The sequence below is a fragment of the Hemitrygon akajei genome, chromosome 8 (assembly GCF_048418815.1).
Source record: "Hemitrygon akajei chromosome 8, sHemAka1.3, whole genome shotgun sequence".
NCBI lineage: Eukaryota > Metazoa > Chordata > Chondrichthyes > Myliobatiformes > Dasyatidae > Hemitrygon > Hemitrygon akajei.
The window spans coordinates 280,716-303,689 of record NC_133131.1 but is presented as its reverse complement, the minus strand read 5'-3'; the positions used below and the strand labels follow the sequence as shown (position 1 = coordinate 303,689).

The 22,974-nt window shown below is 43.1% G+C and overlaps 1 long non-coding RNA gene across 1 annotated transcript; it reads left to right on the top strand.

Moving 5' to 3' along the window:
• Positions 1-14,738: 14,738 nt before the first annotated feature.
• On the top strand, positions 14,739-21,943 carry LOC140731527 (uncharacterized). Its single transcript, XR_012099858.1, has 3 exons — positions 14,739-14,828; positions 17,669-17,830; positions 18,861-21,943. It is a non-coding gene; the product is annotated as an uncharacterized lncRNA (long non-coding RNA).
• Positions 21,944-22,974: the final 1,031 nt, after the last annotated feature.

The window sequence follows — 22,974 nt, the reverse complement described above, 5'->3', positions numbered from 1 at the left end:
CATCCGTCTCCCTCCTGTCTTCTCCTATCATTTCAGATTTCCCCCTCCCCCTCCCACTTTCATATCTCTTACTATCTTTTCTTTCAGCTAGTCCTGACGAAGGGTCTTGACCCGAAATGTCGACTGTACTTCTTCCTATAGATGCTGCCTGGCCTGCTGAGTTCCACCAGCATTTTGTGTGTGTTGTTTCCGAGAGTGGTGAATCTGTGGAATTCTCTGCCCAGTGAAGCAGTAGAGGCTCCCTCAGTAAATATATTGAAGACAAGGTTGGATAGATTTTTGCATAGTAGGGGAATTAAGGGTTAAGGGGAAAAGGCAGGTAGGTGGAGATGAGTCCATGGCCAGATCAGCCATGATCTTATTGAATGGTGGAGTCGGCTCGACAAGCTAGATGCCTGCTCCTGCTCCTATTTTTTATTTCTTATGTTCCTGTGTGTGTGGGTTTCCTCTGGGTGCTCTTGTTTCCCCTCCCCCCCCCCCCCCCCCCCCCCTCAGTCCAAAGACATACCACTTGGTAGGTTAATTGGTCATTGTAAATTGTCCTCTGATTAGGCTAGTGTTCATTACTGGGCAGCACAGCTCAGTGTTCTGCACTGTACATCTAAATAAAATTTTAAAAGTAATAATAGCTTCCTCTCTGACATGATGGCCCAAGTTTTTTAAAAAAATAGTAAATTTGAACTAAAGTAAGACATTTCAAACATGAGAAAGTCTGCAGATTCTGGAAATCCAAAGCAACACACAAAATGGTGGAGGAACTCAGCAGGTCAGGTAGAATCCATGGAAAACAGTAAACAGTCGATGTTTCAGGTCATGACCCATCTTCAGGACTTCAGTAAGAAATGTATTGCTTTTAACCTTCTTTATTGTAAGATTGCAGAAATTCTTACAAAATGTAAAGAAAAGCATAGATAAGCAATGATAACAATCACTCCTTTCTCCAGAAATGTCCCTTAGCCTCCATACTGTCCACTTCAATATCATCTCCAGATCAATGAAGAGTTTGACCTAGTGTTACCCTACCTCTTAAACCTGATATTACTGTGAACAACAATTCCTAATCCTAATTTTGATAAATGTCTTTATAAATTGACATGGTAATTATAACTCACAGGCACATGAGCCTAACCAACCACACTGACATTTCCTCACTTCCTCAGCCACTGATATGGCATTTAGTCATAATGTGAGCTTTGGCTTGAGTCACTAATTCTGCTCATGACCCTTTGTCCAAAATATTTTTTCTGCTCTTGTTCTAAATTCTGTATTCTGCATGGAGGACAGTGGCCAGTGGTGTTCTGCAGGGATCTGTCCTGGGACATCTCCTCTTTGTGATTTCTATAAATGACCTGGATGGGGAAGTAGAAGGGTGGGTTAGTAAGTTTGCTGACGATACAAAAGTTGGAAGTGCTGTGGATCATCTGGAGGATTGTCAGAGGTTCCAGCAGGACATTGATAGGATTCAGAACTGGGCTGAAGAGTGGTAGATGGAGTTCAACCCAGATAAGTGTGAAATGGTTCATTTTGGTAGGTGTGGAGGGTCAAAGAGATCTTGGGGTCCATGTCCATAACCTGCTGCCCAGGTTGACAATGTTGTTAAGAAGGCATATGGTGTGTTAGCATTCATCAACCATATGATTGAGTTCAAGGGCTGTGAGGTAATGTTACAGCTATATAAGACCTTAGTTAGATCCCACTTGGAGTATTGTGTTCAGTTCTGGTCACCTCACTACAGGAAGGATGTGGATACTATAGAAAGAGTGCAGAAGAGATTTACAAGGATGTTGCCTGGATTGGAGAGCATGCCTTATAAGAATAGGTTGAGTGAACTTGGCCTTTTCTCCTTGGAGCAACGGAGGGTGAGAGGTGACCTGATAGATGTGTATAAAATGATGAGAAGCATTGATTGTGTGGATTGTGTGGGCTTTTTACCCCAGGGCTGAAATGACTAACATGAGGGGGCATAGTTTTAAGGTGCTTGGAAGTAGGTACAGAGGGGATGTCAGGGGTAAGTTTTTCACACAGTGGTGGGTGCGTGGAATGCACTGCTGGCGATGATGATAGGGGCGGATACAATAAGGCTCTTAGGTACATACGTGGAGCTTAGAAAAATAGAAGAGCTATGCGGTAGGGTAATTCTAGGCAGTTTCTAGAGTAGGTTACATGGTTGGTACCACATTGTGGGCCGAAGGGCCTGTAATGTGCTGTAGATTTCTATATTCTGTGTTCTATTCCCAGTAGTATATTCCCTCAGTACACCCCCTTTCTGAATTCTCTGTATGTATTCTCTCCATAAAAGAGAGGTACCATCTAGCAGAATGGTCATCGTTGGGAGTCAGAATGGTAAGGCTTTGGTTCAACAGGCTTTGGCAAGAACAGGAGGAGGCAAGTTAAGTAGGTAAATTTAGTTCTTATTTCTTTTTCTTATTTAACTCGAAAGAAAAGGGGGTATTTCTAAAGGGTGGCGTTCTGTTCTGGGTGTCAGATATGGGATCTCCAGGAGATTTCCAATCTCCACGATGGCCACATCTGCACCAGGTGCATCAAGATGCAGCTCCTTAAGACACCGCGTTGGGGAACTGGAGCTGCAGTTTGATGATCTTCGGCTTGTTAGGGAAGGTGAAGCAGTGATAGACAGGAGCTACAGGGGGTAGTCACCCCCAGCTTCCAGGAGACAGATAAATGGGTAACTGTCAGGAGAGGGAAGGGAGAACGTCAGATAGTGGAACGTGCGCCTGTGGCCATCCCTCTCTACAATAAGTACTCCATTTTGAGTACTGTTGGAGGGGGACCTACCTGCAGGAAGCAATAGTGGCTGTGCCTCTAGCACTGATTCTGGCCCTGTGGCTCAGAAGGGCCAGAAACAGAAGAGAATGGCAGCAGTAATAGGGCACTCTGTAGTTAGAGGGACAGATAGGTGTTTCTGTGGACGTGAAAAAGAAACATGGATGGTAGCTTGCCTCTCAGGTGCCAGGATGTTTCTGAACTCATCCACAATATCCTGCGGTGGGAGGGTAAGCAGCCAGAGGTCGTGGTACATATTGGTACCAATGACGTAGGTAGAAAAAGGGAAAAGGTCCTGAAAACAGTATACAGGGAGTTAGGAAGGAAGTTGAGAAGCAGGACCTCAAGGGTATTAATCCTGGGATTGCTCCCTATGCCACATGACAGTGAGGATAGGAATAGAATGAGGTGGCTGATAAATGTGTGGCTGAAGAATTGGAGCAGGAAGCAGGGATTCTGATTTCTGCATCATTGGGACCTCTTCTGGGGAAGGTGTGACCTGTATAAAAGGGACAGGTTGCACTTGAATCCGAGGGGACCTATATTTTTATGGGATGTTTGCTAAAGCTGTTGGGAGTGGTTTAAACTAAAATATCAGGGGGATGGGCACCAGTGCGATAGAGCTGAGGATGAGCCAGCAGGTTTACAAGTAGATGATGGGTGTAACATGAATGTAAGGAAGGACAAGCCAATGATTGGGTACAAATGCAGACAGAGCAAAGAGTTAAATTGTACCACAGAGGCAAACTTCAAAAGGGCAAAGAATCCAGGACTGGAAGTGCTGTATTTAAATGTGTAGTATTCACAATTAGTGATTGTCAGTATGACGTTGTGGGCATCACTGAGTTGTGGCTGAAAAAAGTCCATAGTTGAGAGCTTAAAATCAAAGGATATGCTTTGTAATGAAGGACAGGCAGGGGGGCATGGGCTTTGGTGTGGCTCTGTTGGTAAGAGATGGAATTACATCTTTAGAGAGAGGTGACAGAGGGTCAGAGAATGTCTAATCTTTGTGGAGGGAGTATAGAAACTGCAAAGGTAAAAAACCATTATGGGAATCATATATAGGCCTCCAAATAGTAGCCAAGATGTGGGGTTGAGTTTGCAGAGGGAGCTGGAAAGGGCATGTAATAAAGGTAATGACACTATTGTAATGGGGGACTTCAATATACAAGGGGATTATGATCAAAGGAAGGGAATTTGATGAATGCCCATGAGATGGCTTTTTAGAGCAGCTTGTGCTTGAGCCTGCTTGGGGAAAGGCATCTTAGACTGAGCGTTGTGTAGTAATCCAGATGGTATTAGGTAAAGAAACCCTTAGGAGGCAGTGATCATAATATGATTGAAAACATACTGCAATTTAACAGGGAGAAGCATAAGTCACATGTATCAGTATTGTAATGGAATAAAGGGAATTACAGAGGCATGAGAGAGGAGTTTGCCCAGGTAGATTGGAGGAGTTTCTGGAGGGGATGATGGCAGTACAGACGTGACTGAAGTTTCTGGGAATAGTTCACAAGGCGCAGGATAGGTATATCCCACAGAAGAGGGTTCTCAAATGGCAGGGATAGGCAACTGTGACTGACAAGGGAAGTTAAGGACTGCACAAAGCCAAGGAAAGGGCACATAGGTACAAATGACTTGTACCTTCCAAATATCTGGACCTGACTTGCACTACCGTACTTTCCCTTTTCTATTCTCTAATTATGATTTATAATTTAATTTTTTATGATAGACAATAGACAGTAGGTGCAGGAGTAGGCCATTCGGCCCTTCTAGCCAGCCAGCATGATCATTCACTGTGATCATGGCTGATCATACACAATCAGTACCCCATTCCTGCCCTCTCCCCATATCCCTTGACCCTGCTATCTATAAGAGCTCTATCTAACTCTCTCTTGAATGCATCCAGAGACTTGGCCTGATGCACCATCAATAACCCTCAGAGACGTGAGGCGAGAGATAGGCTTTTATTAGCTGGAAGAGAGAGCACTGTCAGCAGCAAAAGACCACCACACAACATCCTGGAGGCTGAGGGAGGAGCAGTGCCTCCAATTGCCTTTATACCGGGGTCTGTGGGAGGAGCCACAGGAGCAGTCAGCAGGGGGGGGGCGTGTCCAGACAGGTATATGTAGTTCACCACATGGCCTCCACTGCCTTCTGGGGCAGAGCATTCCACATATCCACCACTTATCTTTCAACTCATCTGCTACTTCCTTGTTCCCCATAATAAATTCACCCGTTTCTGTCTTCAATGGCCCAATTTTGGTCTTAACTATTCTTTTGCTATTCACACACCTAAAGAAGCTTTTACTATCCTCCTTTATATTCTTGGCTATTTTACCTTCGTACCTCATTTTTTCTCAGCGTATTGCCTTTTTTGTTATCTTCTGTTGCTCTTTAAAAGCTTCCCAGTCCTCCGGTTTCCCGCTCATCTTTGCTATGTTATACTTCTTCTCTTTTATTTTTATACTGCCCTTTACTTCCCTCGTCAGCCATGGCCGCCCCTTACTCCCCTTGGGATCTTTCTTCCTCTTTGGAATGAACTGATCCTGCACCTTCTGCATTATTCCCAGAAATACCTGCCATTTTTGTTCCACTGTCTTCCCTGCTAGGGTATTGTTCCATTGAACTTTGGCCAGCTCCTCCCTCATAGCTCCATAGTTCCCTTTGTTCAACTGTAATACTGATTTTATTATATTTACTTTGATTTGTACTTCAGGGAGCACGAAGCGCAGAAACAAATATCACTGTGATGATTGTACGCTCTAGTATCAATTGTTTGGTGACAATAAAGTATTTGTATTGTATTGTAAATGTGAGTGTGAAATTGGATGATTGGGAAGCTTTTAAAATCCAGCAAAAGGCAACTAAAAAATTAATAAGAAGGGAAATGATGAACTATGAGGGCAAACTAGCCAATAATATAAAGTAGGATACCAAAAGGTTTTTCAGTTACATAAAGAGTAAAAGGGAGGTGAGAGTTGATATTGGACCACTGGAAAATGATGCTGGAGAGGTAGTAATGGGGGACAGAGGAATAGTGGATGAACTTAGTAACTAGGTTGCATCAGTCTTCACTGTGGAAGACACGAGCAGTGTGACAGAGGTCCGTAAGTGTCAGGGAGCAAGAGTGAGTGCCTTTGCTATTACAAAGGAAAAAGTGCTAGGCAAACTGAAAGGTCTTAAGGTGGATAAGTCACCTGGACCAGATGGACTATATCCCAGAGGCCTGAGAGAGGTTACTGATGAGATAATTGATGCATTGGTTATGATCTTTCAAGAATCAGTTGATTCTGGCATGGTTTCAGAGGACTGGAAGATTGCAAATGTCACTCCACTCTTTAAGAAGGGAGGAAGGCAAAACAAAGGAAATTATAGGCCAGTTAACCTAACCTCAGTGGCTGGGAAAGTGTTGGAGTCCAACACTCATAACTTCCACTTTAGATATACCCATGGAATTGGCCTCGAGTGCAGTCTGTGGCAGGGCATTCCAACACCTACTGAATGCTGAAAGGACTAGATAAGGTGGATGTGGAGAGGACATTCCCTCTGATGAGGGTATCCAGAACTAGAGGATGAAGTTTTGGGGTATTTGGAGACTAATGTTAAAATAAGTCAAAGTCAACATAGTTTCTGTAAAGGGAAATCTTACCTGACAAATCTGTTAGAATTCTTCAAGGAAGTAACAAGCAGGGTGGACACAGGAGAGGTAGTGGATGTCATTTACTTGGATTTTCAGAATGCATTTGATAAAGTGCCACACATGAAACTGCTTAACAAGATAAAATCCTATGGCGTTACAGGAAAGATACTGGCATGAATGGCTGACAGGCAGGAGGCAGTGAGTGGGAATAAAGGGGCCATTTCTGGTTGGCTGCCAGTGACTAGAGGTGATCTTCAGGGTCAGTATTGGGACTGCTGCTTTTCAAATTAATTGTCAGTGATTTGGATAATGGAATTGATGGCATTGTGGCAAAGTTTGCGAATGATAAGAAGATAGGTGGAGGGGTAGATAGTGCTGAGGAAGGAATGCAATTGCAGCAGGATTTCGACAAATTGGAAGAATGGGGGGAAAGTGGCAGATGGAATACAGTGTTGGGAAATGTATGATAATACATTTTGGTAAAAGGAACAATAGTGCATACTATTATCTAAATGGGGAGAAGCTTCAAACATCAGAGGTGCAAAGAAACTTGGGAGTCTTCGTGCAAGACTCCCAGAAGGTTAATTTACAGGTTGAGTCTGTGGTAAAGGAGGCAATTGCAATGTTGGCATCTATTTCAAGGAAACTAGAATATAAAAACAAGGAGATAATGCTGAAGCTTTATAAGACACTAGTCAGGCCACACCTGGAGTATTGTCAATAGTTTGGGTCCCATAACTCAGAAAGGATGTACTGTCATTGGAGAGGGTCCAGTGGAGGTTCACAAGGATGATTCTAGGAATTAAGGGGTTAACATATGAGGAGCGTTTGGCAGCTTTGGGCCTGTACTCACTGGAATTTAGAAGAATGTGTGGGGTTCTCATTCAAACCTACCGAATGTTGAAAGGACTAGATAAGGTGGATGCGTAGAGGACGCTTCCCCTGATGAGGGTATCCAGAACTAGAGGGCACAGCCTCCTTACTCCTGTTCTAAAAGGAGGATATTTTTTAGCCAAAGAGTGGTGAAGCTGTGGAATGCTCTGCCACAGACTGCACTCGAGGCCGATTCCGTGGGTATATTTAAAGTGGAAGTTGATAGTTTCCTGATTGGTCTGGGCAGCAAGGGACATGGTGAGAAGGCAGATGTACGGGCTTGAATGGTATCTGGGATCAGTCATGATGAAATGGCAGAGCAGACTCGATGGGCTGAATGGTCTAATTCTGCTCCTATGTCTTAAGGTCTTAAGGCTGTCATTGGTTCGTATCTCCCTGTTCCCTGAATGTCTCGGAAATGTCTAAATACCTCTTCCTAGTGTATCTGCTTCCATCATGTCCCTGCCACCACTTTCCCTACCGTGTAAAACAAAATTTGCCTCAGAAATCTCTTTTAAGCTTTCCTTTTCTCACCTTCAATCTGTTGATATTTGACCACTCCACCCTAGGAAGAAGACTGACTACTTATCCTGTTTATCCTGATATTTATTAGGAGCCCTTCAACAATCTCTTTGCCACTGTACTATTACACAGGAGGTATCGGAGAATTGAGACAAGAATTGTTAGGACGGGAAACAGCTTCTTCCCCCAGGCTGAGAGATGACTGAACTTCCTCCCAGGTCTCATCATGTATGAACCACCAGTGGTGTTACACTGTTTACTTTTTAACTCGTGTTGTAAATGTACCTTTATTATTTGTTAATTCATTTGTGGTAATATTACTTTATGTGTTGTGTGTGCGTGAGTTACAGTGCTGTGCAAAAGTCTTAGGCACATGGTAGAGTTATAGTGCCTAAGACATTTGCACAGTACTGTATTTGTCAATATGGAGCAGAGAGTGAGTTTGTAAATCTGGTGGGAGCAAAGGATGTTGGGAATAGTGAGGGTGGAGTGCCCCAGGAGGGGTGTGGGACTGGTGGTAGAGAAGGAGTGCCAGGGAGGGGTGAACGCAGTTGCAGACACACCGTGCCTTAAGACACCAGGCAAGGTCAGTAGATTCCAAATAATTGGTTTATTGATCATTACAGAATGTCTCTCTGAAGCTTCCTGCTCCATCGCCATGATTCCTCTCTCCTTGCCTTCTTCCCTCTCTCAGATCACAATACGGACCCATATCAGAATCAAGTTTATCATCACTCAAGTACGTCATAAACTCTTCTGCAGCAGCAGCAGCAGTACAGTGCAATATATAAAATGACTACAGTACTGTGCTAAATTCTTAGGCACATAATATAAATCTATAGATAGATAAACCTATCAGGTCATCCTTCAGCCTTTGACACTCTAGAGAAAACAATCAAAGTTTTTCCAACATCTCCTTATAGCTAATCCTGGTAACCACTGCACTCTCGCTGAACCTTCCACATCTTCCTTGTAATGTGGTGACCGGGAATGCACACAATATTCCAAACATGAACTATCTGAAGTTTTATATCTCAACATTTATAAGCTGTCCCTTAAGCAAAAAAATCTGCCTAAAGCTCTGTGGTCCTGCCATATCTGGTCATGAATTGTGGAGGACAGCGAAAGAGAAGATTCCCATCCCCTAACAAGGGTGAGGAGCTTTATCTAATCGAAAACAAGTATTTACAACCATGTACAACCGGAGCTGCCAAGTGATGATTCATCTTGGAGATCTCCACTGGCATAGAATCCATCTCAATCAATTTGACACAACATGACATCAGGAATCTTGGGACTCCTTGCAAAACTGGAAGACCCGAACTTATTGTCAGCTAGTCAACACTGACTAAGCTCCATAGTTGGAATTCTTCTGAATTCCAGGAGGGGAATGAGAGCTTTTTCAGATTTACTAGCACTTAAAGATCAGAAATCTGCTTCTGAGCCTGTCACAAATTCAGGAAAAACATCCTCTTCCCAGTGAAAGGCTAGAGTGGATAGTGAGAGGATGTTTCCAATATTGGGAGAGTATAGATCCAGAGGGCACAGCCTTAGAATAAAAGAACATCCCCTTAGAAGAGAGATGAGGAAGAAATTCTTTAACCAGAGGTTAGTGAATCTGTGGAATTCATTACCACAGACAGCTGTGGAGATCATCATTGGCAACATTTAAAGCAGAGGTTGACAGATTCTTGAGTCAAAGGTCACAGGGAGAAGGCAGGAAAAGAGGGTTGAGAGGGAAAATAAATCAGCCATGATTGAACGGCAGAGCACTTTTGAGGGGCTGAATGGCCTAATTCTGCTGCAATATCTTATAATCTTACGAACATGTTGTAGAGGTCTGTCTAATTCATGTTTGAAAGTCACCTTCAACAATGTCATCCAGAAGCAGTGATTCCTCTGAAGTTGGGTAACTCTGGAAACTTGCAACAGGCAAGATTATGCAGAAATGTTGGTCTGTGTTTGTCACTATTTATCCTGAAGAACTCTTTTCATTCACTCAAACCACAAATTACATGCAAATCAGAGGTTGCTGCAGTTTCAGATCTGTATAACATTTCCCAAAAAAAACAAGACCATAAAAATATTAATTCAGAAAGAAAACACATTTCACACTTCTTGGATTCCATTTCAACTGTAATTATTACTCTCTCAGGTGTTGAATGTGTTTTTCTTATTAAGAAGTATCACTCCAATTAGTTTTATCACTAATAACATGACATGTGAAGTGAAGCCAGTCACTCTCCTGTCTCTAGATGTAAAACTAGAACAAATCAACAGTATTTATGCCACACACAAAATGCTGGAGGAACCCGGCAAGTCAGGCGGCATCTATGAACAGGAATAAACAGGGCTAAGACCCTTTATCCTGGGGGAAGGGGAAGATGCCAGAACAGGAAGATGGGGGAAAGGGAAGATTACAAGCTAGAAGGTGATAGATAGGTGAAGCCTGGTAGGTGGGGAAGGTGGAATGAAGTAAGAAGCTGGGAGGTGATGGATGGAAAAGGAAAAGGAGCTGCTGAAGAAAGAATCTGATAAGAGAGGAGAGTGGCCCATGAGAAGGAGGAGGGACACCAGGGGGAGGTGATAGACAGGTGAGGAGGAGAGGTGAGAAGGGGACCAGAGTGGGGAATTGAAGAAGAGGGAAGGAGGAGGGGGAAAAGTTACCGGAAGTTGGAGAAATCAATCTTTATGCCATCAGTTTGGAGGCTACCCAGCTGGAATATAGGATGTTGCTCCTCCAACCAGAGAGTGGCCTCCTCATGGCAGAACAGGAAGTCATAGACCAACATGTCGGAATGGGAATGATAATTGAAATTGAAAAGGAAATACTGCTTTTTGCAGATAGAGCATTGGTGCTTGATAAAGCAGTCCCCCAAATAAAGTATTTGTGATAGATAGTTTTGCAATTACACTGAGCAAATATGCAAAAATAAATCTGGGAAATATGATGTACATAATTTTGTTTTAGATATTTAGACTCCATATTTTTCTTTGCCTCAACTCATGGCATTTTATCCTCTCTGAAATGTTTCAAATAAGAGTAATTTTTGGATAACTAATTTATGACCATGTCATTAATACAAAGTAGGCAGGAGAAGTCAGATTTTACTCCTCCCCCTCACAGTGTTTTAATCCTGCAGCTATTGTGCCAGTAACCCTGTTCAACAAGATTAGAATATAGGACTACTATTATCACACAATGGTTGTAAAATTCCTTTCCATAAAGCCTGTCTATTTGGATCCCTTGGGTTTTCTGTACAGTTATAAACAATGCTGCACACCATTTCAGGTGTGCTTGAACATAAATTACTGAAAGATTATGTGCCGATTCAGCAAGTACTTAAGAAGACAAAGAAAACTGACACCACCTTACTGTGATTACATAGGGGGCTCTGGTGAATAGACATCTAAAATCTCAGGTACATATAAACACTGAGACTAAGGCGACAATGAACTCGTACACTACCTCTCTATTTTTCTCTCTCTTTTTGCACTACTTAATATATATATTTCTTATTGTAATTTATAGTATTTTAAAGTTATGTATTGCAAAGTACCACTGCCACAAATTTCACAACGTATGTCAGTGGTATGAAACCTGATTCTGATGCAGAGAACTATTAGAAATTTATAACAGGCATGGAGTAGACAGCTGGAACTTTTTTACCCAGGGTCTAATATCAGAGGGCCTGCACTGAAGCTGAGACAGGGAAAGTTTAAAGAAGTACAGGGCAAGTTGTTTTTTTTCCCAGAGAGAGTCGTGGGTGCCTGAGGTGGCAGCAGAGACAGATATGACAGAGGTGTTTAAGAGGCTCTTGGGCAAATGAATATGCAGAGAACAGGGGGATATGTACTGGCAGAAGGGATTAGTGTACCTCGGCATTACTAGCTTACGTACAGCACAAGATGATGGGCTGAAGGTCCTGTCCAGCAGCTGTCCTAATCTATATATAATGTAGCTTCTACCACCTGTCCAGGTGAAAATGTTGTCTCTGTGACACTATATGAGGTGAGCAAGTGGGCAGGTGAGGAGAAGGGGTAAGGGGGGAGTCAGAATGGGGAATTTAAAAAGAGAGAAGGAGAGGGGGGAGAAATTACTGGATGTTAGAGAAATTGATATTCATGCCATCAGGTTGGAGGCTACCCAGATGGAATATGCGGTGTCGCTCCTCGAACTTGAGAGTGGCCTCATTGTGGCAGTGGAGGAGGACTGGACCCACACGACGGAATGGATACGGTTACTGGAATTACAATGGTCGGCCACTGGGAAATCCTGCCTGTTGCGGACAGTGACTGAATCAGGGCCTGCAGATACCTCTGCATGGCAGAGAGAGTGGTGCACAGAATTTGGAGGAAGAAGCAGCTCTTTCTAGTCCTTTCTCTCCTATACCTTTCTCACTAATGGCTCTAGCTCCACTTTGGAAAACTCCAGATGTCTGCACTATCACCATTGATTGCTCATGGTTTCTAGCAAATTCCAAATACTAATTGAAGCTCCAGTGCAATTTCCCTTTTATATAGCATGACTGGATTTAGTCAGGATGACCATAACCTGGTGTTGAACACTCGCAATGTGGGGCCCCGATGGTTTGCATTAAACACAGCAACAAAACACTCTGCCCCCATCAAACACATCTTCAAGAGTCGCCACTTCATCATGAAAGACCCTCACCATCTGGGACATGCCCTCTTTTCATTACTACCATCAGAGAGGAACACAAAGATAAATCAATCTATGTATATAAGCTATCCTATGTATTTATATTTATTGGGTTCTTCTGTGGCATTGGATCCAGAATAACAATTATTTTGTTCTCCTTTACACTTGTTTACGGGAAATGACATTAAGCAATCTTGAAGCTTGAAGACCAACACTCATAAAAAAATTTTAAGAATACCTTCTTCCCCCCCACCTCCACTATTAGATTTCTGAACAGTTTACAAATCCACGAATATGATCTAAATATTCATCTTTTGCACTATTTTTTTTATAATTTATAGTATATTTCATCCATTGCACTGTACTCCATAAGACCATAAGATATAGGAGCAGAATTAGGCCATTTGGCCCATCGAGTCTGCTCTACCATTTCATCATGGCTGATCCATTTTCCCTCTCAGCCCTAATCTCCTGCCTTCTCCCCATATCCCTTCATGCCCTGACCAATCAAGAATCTATCAACCTCTGCCTTATATATACATAAAGACTTGGCCTCCCCAGCTGCCTGTGGCAAAGAATTCCACAGATTCATCACCCCCCTGGCTAAAGAAATTCCTCCTCATCTCCATTCTGAAAGGTCCTCTGGTCTTAGACTCCCACCATAGGAAATATGCTCTCCACATCCGTTCTATTAAGGCCTTTCATCATTCGATAAGTGTTACACCTGCCACAAAACAGGTTTCACGACAGATATCAGTGATTCTGAGGCTGCCAAGGGTTACCCCCTATATATTACATTAATGAAGAGCACCTGAGATGTTTAGAGGCCTTTCCCTGCACCAACAGGTTCAGATGAACTCCAACTACCCTGTATCTACTCTGTTGTACCATCCAGCTTACTCTGAGTCTGAGCTGTAGTCTAATGGTTGAAAAGAGCAGAGGTAGAAGCCATTCAGACCACTGGGTCACTCCAGTTCTTTTAATTAAACAACCACATCTGGGTTCTTTCTTCAGTCCTATAATCATTCCCTTTTCAAGTGGTAATCCACAACCCTTGAAAATTCCTATTGAATCTGCCTCTATTACCCTTTTAGGAAAATTGTCTAGCTCATAACATGAAAGCATAAATATATATCTCACCTCCTTCATCGGATTAGTGTGGATTAACCTAAACATTGCTGATCAGTGTCTTCATCTGGCTGTTTCCCTTTTTCTACTGACCTCTCTATTAGCCTCAGGTTCAGTCAGCCCGTTTGCCTCATGGATACCGTTCCTCAGGCTCTCTACTTCAGTTCCTCAACTTCTCCCGTTCATATTTCCCATATCAGCCCATCCTGTCAGCCAGTGTCTCTTACCATCCCTTTCCACTCCACTCCCTGTCCGTCTCCCTAGTCTCCCACTCCGCTCCGTCTGTCTCCCAGTTTCCCACTTCACTCCCTGTCTGTTTCCCCCAGTTTCCCTGAAAATATGTTTCTGAATCCTTCTCCTGATACTTCTTTCACCCTATTTCTCAACTTCACTCAGCCACTCCTGCCCCTCATCTCTTCATTCCCTCACCCCTTAGCTCATCCACCTTCCTGTTACCCCCTTACTCACTTACCCACTTTCAAGCTCCGCATTCCTCTGCCTTCTAACCCCATATTGCTCTCACTTTGCCCTTACTATCCCCTTTCACTTTCTCATTCCTTTCACATTCTTTCTGTATTCCCCTTCCAGTTTTACATTCCCTATTCCCTCTTTCACATTCTCTCTGTATTCCCCTTCCAGTTTTACATTCCCTATTCCCTCTTTCACATTCTCTCTGTATTCCCCTTCTAGTTTTGCTCTCCCCATTCCCCCTTTCACTTTCTCTCCCCAATTCTTCCATTTCCCATCACGTTTTCCCTCTCTCCCTCCCTCTATTCTCCTTTCATTCTCTATCCATTCTTTCCCTTCTCTTCCTCCCATGCCACACTGACGGTTATTTTTTGAATTCTGAGGTAAACGACTGAGGTAAACGACTGGAAAAAGTACGAGCAGTCAGTATGATATATATTTCGTTAAGATTTTAAGAATGCTATTATATAGTGTTGGGTATTTGTGAAATCTCATAAAATTTGCTAATCTTTTTGAGAAAACGAACATTGTATAATGACTACCAGTCGGGAAATGTAGTTTTTGAGTTGGCGCATTGCCTTCGAGAACCGGAAGCGAAACCTGTAATGAACTACAAACCCCATCATCCATCACGCAACGCTTTCCCTCTCCCGCTCTCTTCTCCTCCCCTGGGGAATGTTCAAGGAATGGCCACTGATTTCACAACGTCCTTTGGAGAGAAAGGTCCGGGAGGCAATTTGAGTCAAGGTGCAGTCAGTCCCTATCTCATATTTTATATGTTGTGAACACGTGGAATCTATACTAGTGTGAGGAGAAATCCCAGCAGCCCCCTTCCCATTCAGTGTCTGTCACACTTCAAATCCTGCCCCCACCCAATGCAGGGAGTAATGTATGGTAACAGACTTCCCTTTGGAATACCTGGCGGAAACTACACTGTCACAAGTAGAACCGGCAAAACCAGAGTCAGGATCGAACCCCCCCCCCCCCCCGGGTTACCTGAGTTGTCAGCCTTACATGATAGAGAATGGTGTTTGGGAAATTTCTCGAAGAGTTTTATTTTCAGTAAGTAATCGGAGTGGGACATTTGAGCCCTCCATCTAGAAGAGAGGCTGTACTTGATCTGGTACAGTATTGGGAAATGAAGCTGGTCAGGTGTCAGATCTCTCAGTGGGACAGCATTTTGGAGGTAGTGATCACAATTCTATCTCCTTTACCATGGCGCTGGAGAGGGATAGGAGCAGACAATTTAGGAAGACATTTAATTGGGTAGGGGAAAATATGATGCTATCGGGAACTTGGGAACAGATGTTCTCAGGGAAATGCATAGTAGAAATGTGGCAAATGTTTGGGAACATTTGCATAGCGATCTGCATAGGTATGTTCCATTGAGACAGGGAAAGGATGGGAGGGTTAAAAAAAACATGGTGTACAAAGGATGTGGAAAATTTTAGTTCAGAAAAGCTTACGAAGGTTCAAGAAACTAGATACTGATAAGAGTTCTAGAAAATTACATGGATGCCAGGAAGGAGCTGAAGAATGAAAGTATGAGACCTTGAAAGGGCCATGAGAAGGTCTTGGCAAGCAGGATTAAGGGAAACTCCAAGGCATTCTACAAGTATGTGAAGAGCAAGAGGATGAGCCGTGTGAGAATAGGATCAAACCGGTGTGATAATGGAAACGTGTGCATAGAGTCAGAGGAGGTAGCGGAGGTACTTAATGAATACTTTGCCTCAGTATTCACCAAAGAAGAGGTCCTTGGCAATTGTGGGGATGAGTTACAATGGACTGAAACACTTGAGCATATGGAAATTAAGAAAGAGGATGTGCTGGAGGCTTTGAAAAGCATTAAGTTAGATAAGTCGCTAGGACCGGGTGAAATATGTCCGAGGCTACTGTGTGAGGCAAGGGAGGAGATTGCTGAGCCTCTGGCAATGATCTTTGCATCATCATTAGGGACGGGAGACGTACTGGAGGTTTGGAGGGTTGCAAATGTTGTGTTCAAGAAAGGGAGTAGAGATAACCCAGGAAATTATAGACCAGTGAATCTTACATCAGTGGTGGGTAAGTTGTTAGAGAAGATCCTGAGAGGTAAGATTTATGAGCATTTGGAGAGACATAGAGGTGGTCAGCATGGCTTTGTCAAAAGGCAGGTCATGCCTTACGAGCCTGATTGAATTCTTTGAGGATGTAACAAAACACATTGATGAAGGTAGAGCAGTAGATGTAGTGTATGTGGATTTCAGTAAAGCATTTGATAAGGTTCCCTATGCAAGGCTCATTCAGAAAGTAAGAAGGCATGGGATCTAAGGAGACCGTGCTTTGTGGATCCCGAATTGGCTTGTCCACAGAAGGCAAAGGGTGGTTGTAGATGGTTTGTATTCTGCATGGAGGATGGCGACCAGTGGTGGTCTGCAGGGATCTATTCTGAGAACCCTCCTCTTTGTGATTTTTATAAATGACCTGGATGAGGAAGTGGAGGGATGGGTTAGTAAGTTTGCTGATGACACAAAGATTGGGGGTGTTGTGGATAGTCTGGAGGGTTGACAGAGGTTACAGCGGGACATTGATAGGATGCAGATCTGGACTGAGAAGTGGTAGGTGGAGTTCAACCCAGATAAGTGTGAAGTGGTTCATTTCGGTATGTCAAGTTCGAAGACAGAATGTAGTATTCATGGTAAGACTTGGCAGTGTGGAGGATCTTGGGTTCCTTGTCCATACCCAGGTTGACAGTGTTGTTAAGAAGTCATAGTATGTTGGCATATAAAGAGAGTGCAGAGGAGATTTACAAGGATGTCACCTGGATTGGAGAGGATGCCTTATGAGAATAGGTTGAGTGAACTCGGCCTTTTCTCCTTGAAGCGACAGAGGAAGAGAAGTGACCTGATAGAGGTGTATAAGATGATGAGAGGTGTTGATTGGGTGGATAGTCAGAGGCTTTTTCCCAGGGCTGAAATGGCTAACAAGAGGGCACAATTTTAAGGTGCTTGGAAATAGGTACAGAGGAAATGTCAGAGGGTAAGTTTTTCACACAGAGAGTGGTGGGTGCACCAGTGATGGTGGTAGAGGTGGATACAATAAGGTCTTTTATGAGACTCTTAGATAGGTGAATGGAGCTTAGAAAAATAGAGGGCTATGCAGTAGGGAAATTCTAGACAGCTTCTAGCGTAGGTGGCACAACATTGTGAGTCGAAGGGCCTGTAATGTGCTGTAGATGTCTGTGTTCTATCGACTCCACCTTTCAGCAGGATCATGGCAGATCTTTTACCTCGGCACCATTTTCCTGCGATTTCCTTAATAGGCAGTCCCCGGGTTACAAACGTCCGACTTATGGACAACTCGTACTTAGGAACGGACTGCCATAAAGCCTATTATATTAACAATTTGAGTTAAATACAATGGTTAGTAATAACGAACGCACGCCCTACTTTGTGACGCTCATGAAAACATTGCGTGACTTCAGCGGTTCGTCAGCTCGATAAAGGAGAACACCGTCCGCCATTTTAAGTCAGATCACGTTGCTGTTAACACTGTGCTGAGTGTGTAACTTCGTATTTGGCTTAAGTTTTTCCTTTTATTTACCCTTGTAGCCATGCCTCCAAAGCATAAATTCAATGCAAGTGCTGGTGATAACATCAAAGAAAAGGAAAACGACCACGATTGAAAATAAAGATCGGAAAGAGGTGAAATGCCATCAGTCAATGGAAAAGCGTTAGGCTACAGTCGGTCAATGATTGGAACAATTTTAAAAGGTAAAGTGATGATAGCATTTGAGGAAGAAGACTGGGACCTAAAAACTCCAGAACTGAAAAAGTTTTTGACGAAAGACTTAGCTGAAGCCTTTCGTCTCATTGAAGCAGGGATGGCAAAGTTAGAGGAGCAAGACCCTAATACAGAGAGGTTCACCAAAGTTTACCGTGCAGTTACTGAGGCCCTCAGCTGCTACAAGGCCATTTATGATGAGAAAAAGAAAAGCTCTGCATAGAAAGGTAAAATATATACTATATACTAAGACAAACATTTGACTAACACACTAAATTACAACCATATGTACCTGTTCTGACTTACCTACAAATTCAACTTAAAGATACTTGCTTACTTTATTGTCACCAAACAATTGATACTAGAGCGTACAATCATCACAGCGATATTTGATTCTGCGCATTGTGCTCCCTGGAGTACAAATCGAAGTAAATATAATACAAATTTAAATTATAAATCAGAATTAGAAAATAGAAAAGGGAAAGTAAGGTAGTGCAAGTCAGGTCTGGATATTTGGAAGGTATGGCCCAGATCCGGGTCAGGATCCGTGTAGCGGTCTTATCACAGTTGGAAAGAAGTTGTCCCAAATCTGGCCGTATGAATCTTCAAGCTCCTGAACCTTCTCCCAGAGGGAAAAGGGACAAAAAGTGTGTTGGCTGGGTGGGTCGTGTCCTTGATTATCCTGGCAGCACTGCTCTGACAGTGTGCGATGTAAAGTGAGTCCAAGGACGGAAGAATTATCATCACTAACTTACATGATTTGAAATTTGTTTGCAGCAGTGTATGGTGCAAAGGTATAAAAATCCTATTAACTACAAAACTAAACAGTACAAAGAAAGGAGTAGTGTGTTCAAAATGCTGATGGTGGAGAGGAAGAGGCTGGAGGCCGAAGAATAAAAATTGTCTTGGAGTTAGAGGATTGTATGTGCATGGTTGGGAGCAAGGAATGGGGTGTGATTGGGGAGGGCTTGTTTTACTGTTGTCGTTGTTTTGATGTTTGTTGTGTCTCCCTTCATCCAGGACATGCCCTATTCTCATTGCTACCATCAGGGAGGAAGTACAGGAGCCTGAAGGCCCACACTCAACAATTCAGGCTTCCTCTCCACCATCAGATTTCTGAATGCTTCACCAAACATTAAGAAATCTGGTTGAAGATGACGCTACTTACTGGTTTGAGCAACAGCTTGTTGGTGGCCAATGAAACAAAAAATGCAACTAAATGCTTTGTTGTTCACACTTTTCCTGGTAAACAATGGCTGCTAACAGTAGCCTGGTGCTTCCCTGTTGGAGCTGAGCTAAATCACCTGTACGATCTGGCATTTTTGCAATGTGGCTGCAGTCTCGCTGGGGCAGGACAGTTGCAGCATGTCTGGGTTGGAGTTGCTGGAATGGACTTAGAGGCAATTCAGTGTGGTGGAGCCTGAACTCATGGGCAAGGAACAGCCAAAGGTTTGGATAATTTAAGTACTGGGCCAGATTGAAATGATTGGAGGCAAGAAGCAGGCCAGTTGGGCTCACTGCTATGTGGGGTTTACTTGTCTCTGTGCTGGACTGAGGCTATGGCCTGCAACTAATGGATCTTTGAATCGGCTGCAGCGATGCCTGGCGTTGTGAACTTCAGTTCTGAGTGATGTTTGCACAATTTGTTTTTTGTTCTTTTTCCACACATTGTGTGTTTAGTGGTTTTCTGTTGCATTTAATGGGTTCTGTCTGGGTTTTAATTTTATATATATATATATTTCTTATTGTAATTTATAGCTTATTATATTATGTATTCCAATGTACTCTTTACACCAATGCTGTTCAACATTTTGCTGGATCAAATAATGACAGATGCCCTGGAAGACCATATTGGCACAGTAAGCATCGGAGGACAGATCATAACCAACCTCAGGTTTGTCGATGACACTGATGGGCTGGCAGGAAGTGAGGATGAATTGGCCTGCCTTGTGAACCGTCTGGATAATACATGATGTTGGTGGGTTGGCAGGAAGTGAGGATGAATTGGCCTGCCTTGTGAACCATCTGGATGACAAGTCTACCAGATCAGGCATGGAGATCAGCACAGAGAAAACCAAGCTGGTGAGAAACAGTGAGGAGCCAATCGTGACAAAAATCACAGTCAGTGGACAAGAACTAGAGACTGTCAAATGGTTCAAATATCTTGGCACCATCATCAACCAAGAAAGGTCAAAGCCTGAAGTCCTTGCAAGGACAGCCCAAACAACAGCAACGCCAGCTAAACTAAAACCAGTTGGAGAGGTAATAACATCGCTCTGTGATCCAAGTTGAAAGTCCTACATGCACTTCTGATCTCCATCTTCTTGTATGCATGCAAATCATGGACTTCGACAGCAGAACTGCAAAAGAATATCCAGGCAATAGAAATGAGATGCTTCCGAAGGCTCATCGGCATCTGCTATGTAGATCATGTCTCAAATGACAAAGAACCGTCAGCCAGCATATGAAACACTACGAAGATCTACTGTCCACAGTAAAGGAGAGGACACTAAGACGGTATGGTCTCATAACAAGATCAAGTGGGCTGTCAAACACCATTCTTCAGGGGCCGGCGCAGGGGAAAAGGAAAAGGGTCAGACAGAGGAAGAAATGGACCGACTACATTGCAGCGTGGACCTGAGAGAGGTTTGCCGCAACACAGGCACTTGCCCGCTGTGAGAGACGGAGGCACTCACTTGCACAGTGCCTTCACGACCCAGATGGGTTGAGGGATCCATAACCAAAACCATCATGTACTGCTGCCACAAAACAACAAATTTCATGACATATGTCAGTGATATTAAACCTAATTCTGATTCTGCTCTGTTGTGTTTTGGGTGGTTCTGCTGAGCATTGTGGACATGGCATGTTGCAGCTGGAATGTGTGGCGATGGGTGTGCGAGGACTGCCCCTCAAACACCCTTGACCATGTTGGCTGTACCGCAAGCAACACATTTCATTGTATTTTCCAAGCTACATGTGATAAATGAACTAGAATCTTCAATTCTGAATCTTTATTCGAAAGATAAACTACTGTAAGAACTCAGTGGGTCAAGCAGCATCTGTTGAGGCAAAGGACACAGTTGACATTTTGTATCCAGACCCTGCAAAAAGAGTTTCTCCATTTTACTTTATCATCTTTGTGCTGTTATTCAGAAAACTGTAGATAAGACCATAAGATAGAGGAGCTGAAATAGGCCATTTGACTTTTCACATTTGGTCTGCCATTTCATCATGGCTGATCCATTTCCCTCTCAGCCCCATTCTCCTGCTTTCTCCCCATAACTGTTCATGATCTGAGCAATCAAGAACCTGTCAAACTCTATTTTAAATATACCCAATGATTTGACCTCTACAGCTGCCTGTGGCAACGAATTCCACAGATTCACCACTCTCTGGCTAAAGAAATTCCTCCTCATCTCCATTCCAATCTTTTTCTCTGACCGGCTGCCCATTGCTGAGACTGATCTACCTTCAATGAGCTGTTTCCAGACTATGTTTGCTGAGTCACTGCTAAATTTGCAAAATTGACCCCACCCTAACTTAGATCCTCAAATTAGTTGTGTCTGTGTCCCTTTCTGTGACTATACTAAATCTAACTGAGTTATGATCTCTACCACAAAAATATTTCCCACTAATTCTCTGTCTGCCTGGTTTCATTTCTTGAAAATAAATCCAGAATTCCCCCCTTCACCAAAAAAATCTCACTCTTGCGCATGGCAAAATGTGAGTACAAGTTTGCTTTACTATCTGCCTTAACTGTTTGGAGCTCTGCAGTACACCAGAGCAATTGCCCTGATGAAGGATCTCAGCCCAAAAAGTTGACCATTTATTCACCTTCATAGATGCTGCGTGACCTGCTGAGTTTCTCCAGCATTTTGTATGTGTTGCTCTGGATTTCCAGCATCTGCAGAATCTCTTGTCCTTATGAATTGTACTGTATTTATTCTTTTTTCTTCTCATTTAGTGTTCCTTCCCAGACGTTATCTCTTCTCAGAGCAGTGGTTGTTATTTAACCAAAATTGCCTTTCCTGCCACAATCTTGATACATCCTGAAGAAAACGATATCCATTAGGAAAGTAAAATTGACACAGACACTTACTTATTACTATCTGGAGTTAGAGTATAAAACTTTTATAATGTAACTCTAGATAGTACCTCACAGCTCTTGAACTCAATCCCCCCACTGATGAAGGCTGACACACCACATGCTTTGGCTTTGTTGACCTTTGATAGATCTATAAACGTAGATCCCAAGATCCCTCAGATTATGACTGCTCTAATTGTAACTTCAACCCTACATTCCTGTCTACTGTCCACTGTAACCTTTCACCGCTTTGTTTATCAAGAATCTATCTACCTCTGCCTTTGCCTTTCACTACCCTCTGAAAGAAAATAAAAGTGACTCATTTCTATCTTAAATTTGTGTCTTTAGACAGTAATACCTAGTTTGAGATTCTCTCACAAGTGGAAATACCCTCTCTACGTCCACTCTGTCAAGACCATCGTGATCTTGTAGATGTCAATTACCCCCTCTCACTCTTCTGAACTACGGCAGATTCAAGCCCCGCCTGCTCAACATTTCCTCATAAGTTAACTCACCCATTCCAGGGATCAGTCATGTAAACCTTGCCTAATTGTTTCTACATATTAACAGGCTTAAATAAGGAGATACATTTAATTATTTATGTGTATATGTACTTAGAGATACAGCATAGAATAGGGTCTTCCAACGAGCCACCCTGCCCAGCACCCACCTATTTAGCCCTAGCCTAATCACGGGACAGTTTACTATGACCAATTAACCTACTATCCGGATGTCTTTGGACTGTGGGAGGAAACCCACATGCTCACAGTAAGAACACGCAAACTTTCTTACAGAGAACACCGGAATTGAAATCCAAACTCTGACATTCCTAGCTGCTATAGCATTGTGCTAACCACTACAGTACTGTGGTGCCTGATGTGGTCTCACCAAAAACCTAATAATCCCCACTATAGTATTTAGTAATAAACTAGCTTTCTGTTGGCTTTCTCAACTACCCACTGTAACTGGCTATTGGTGAATCATGCACTCAGACACCCAGATCGTGTTTCATATCAGAGCTCAACGATCTTGAAGTAAGGGAGCCAT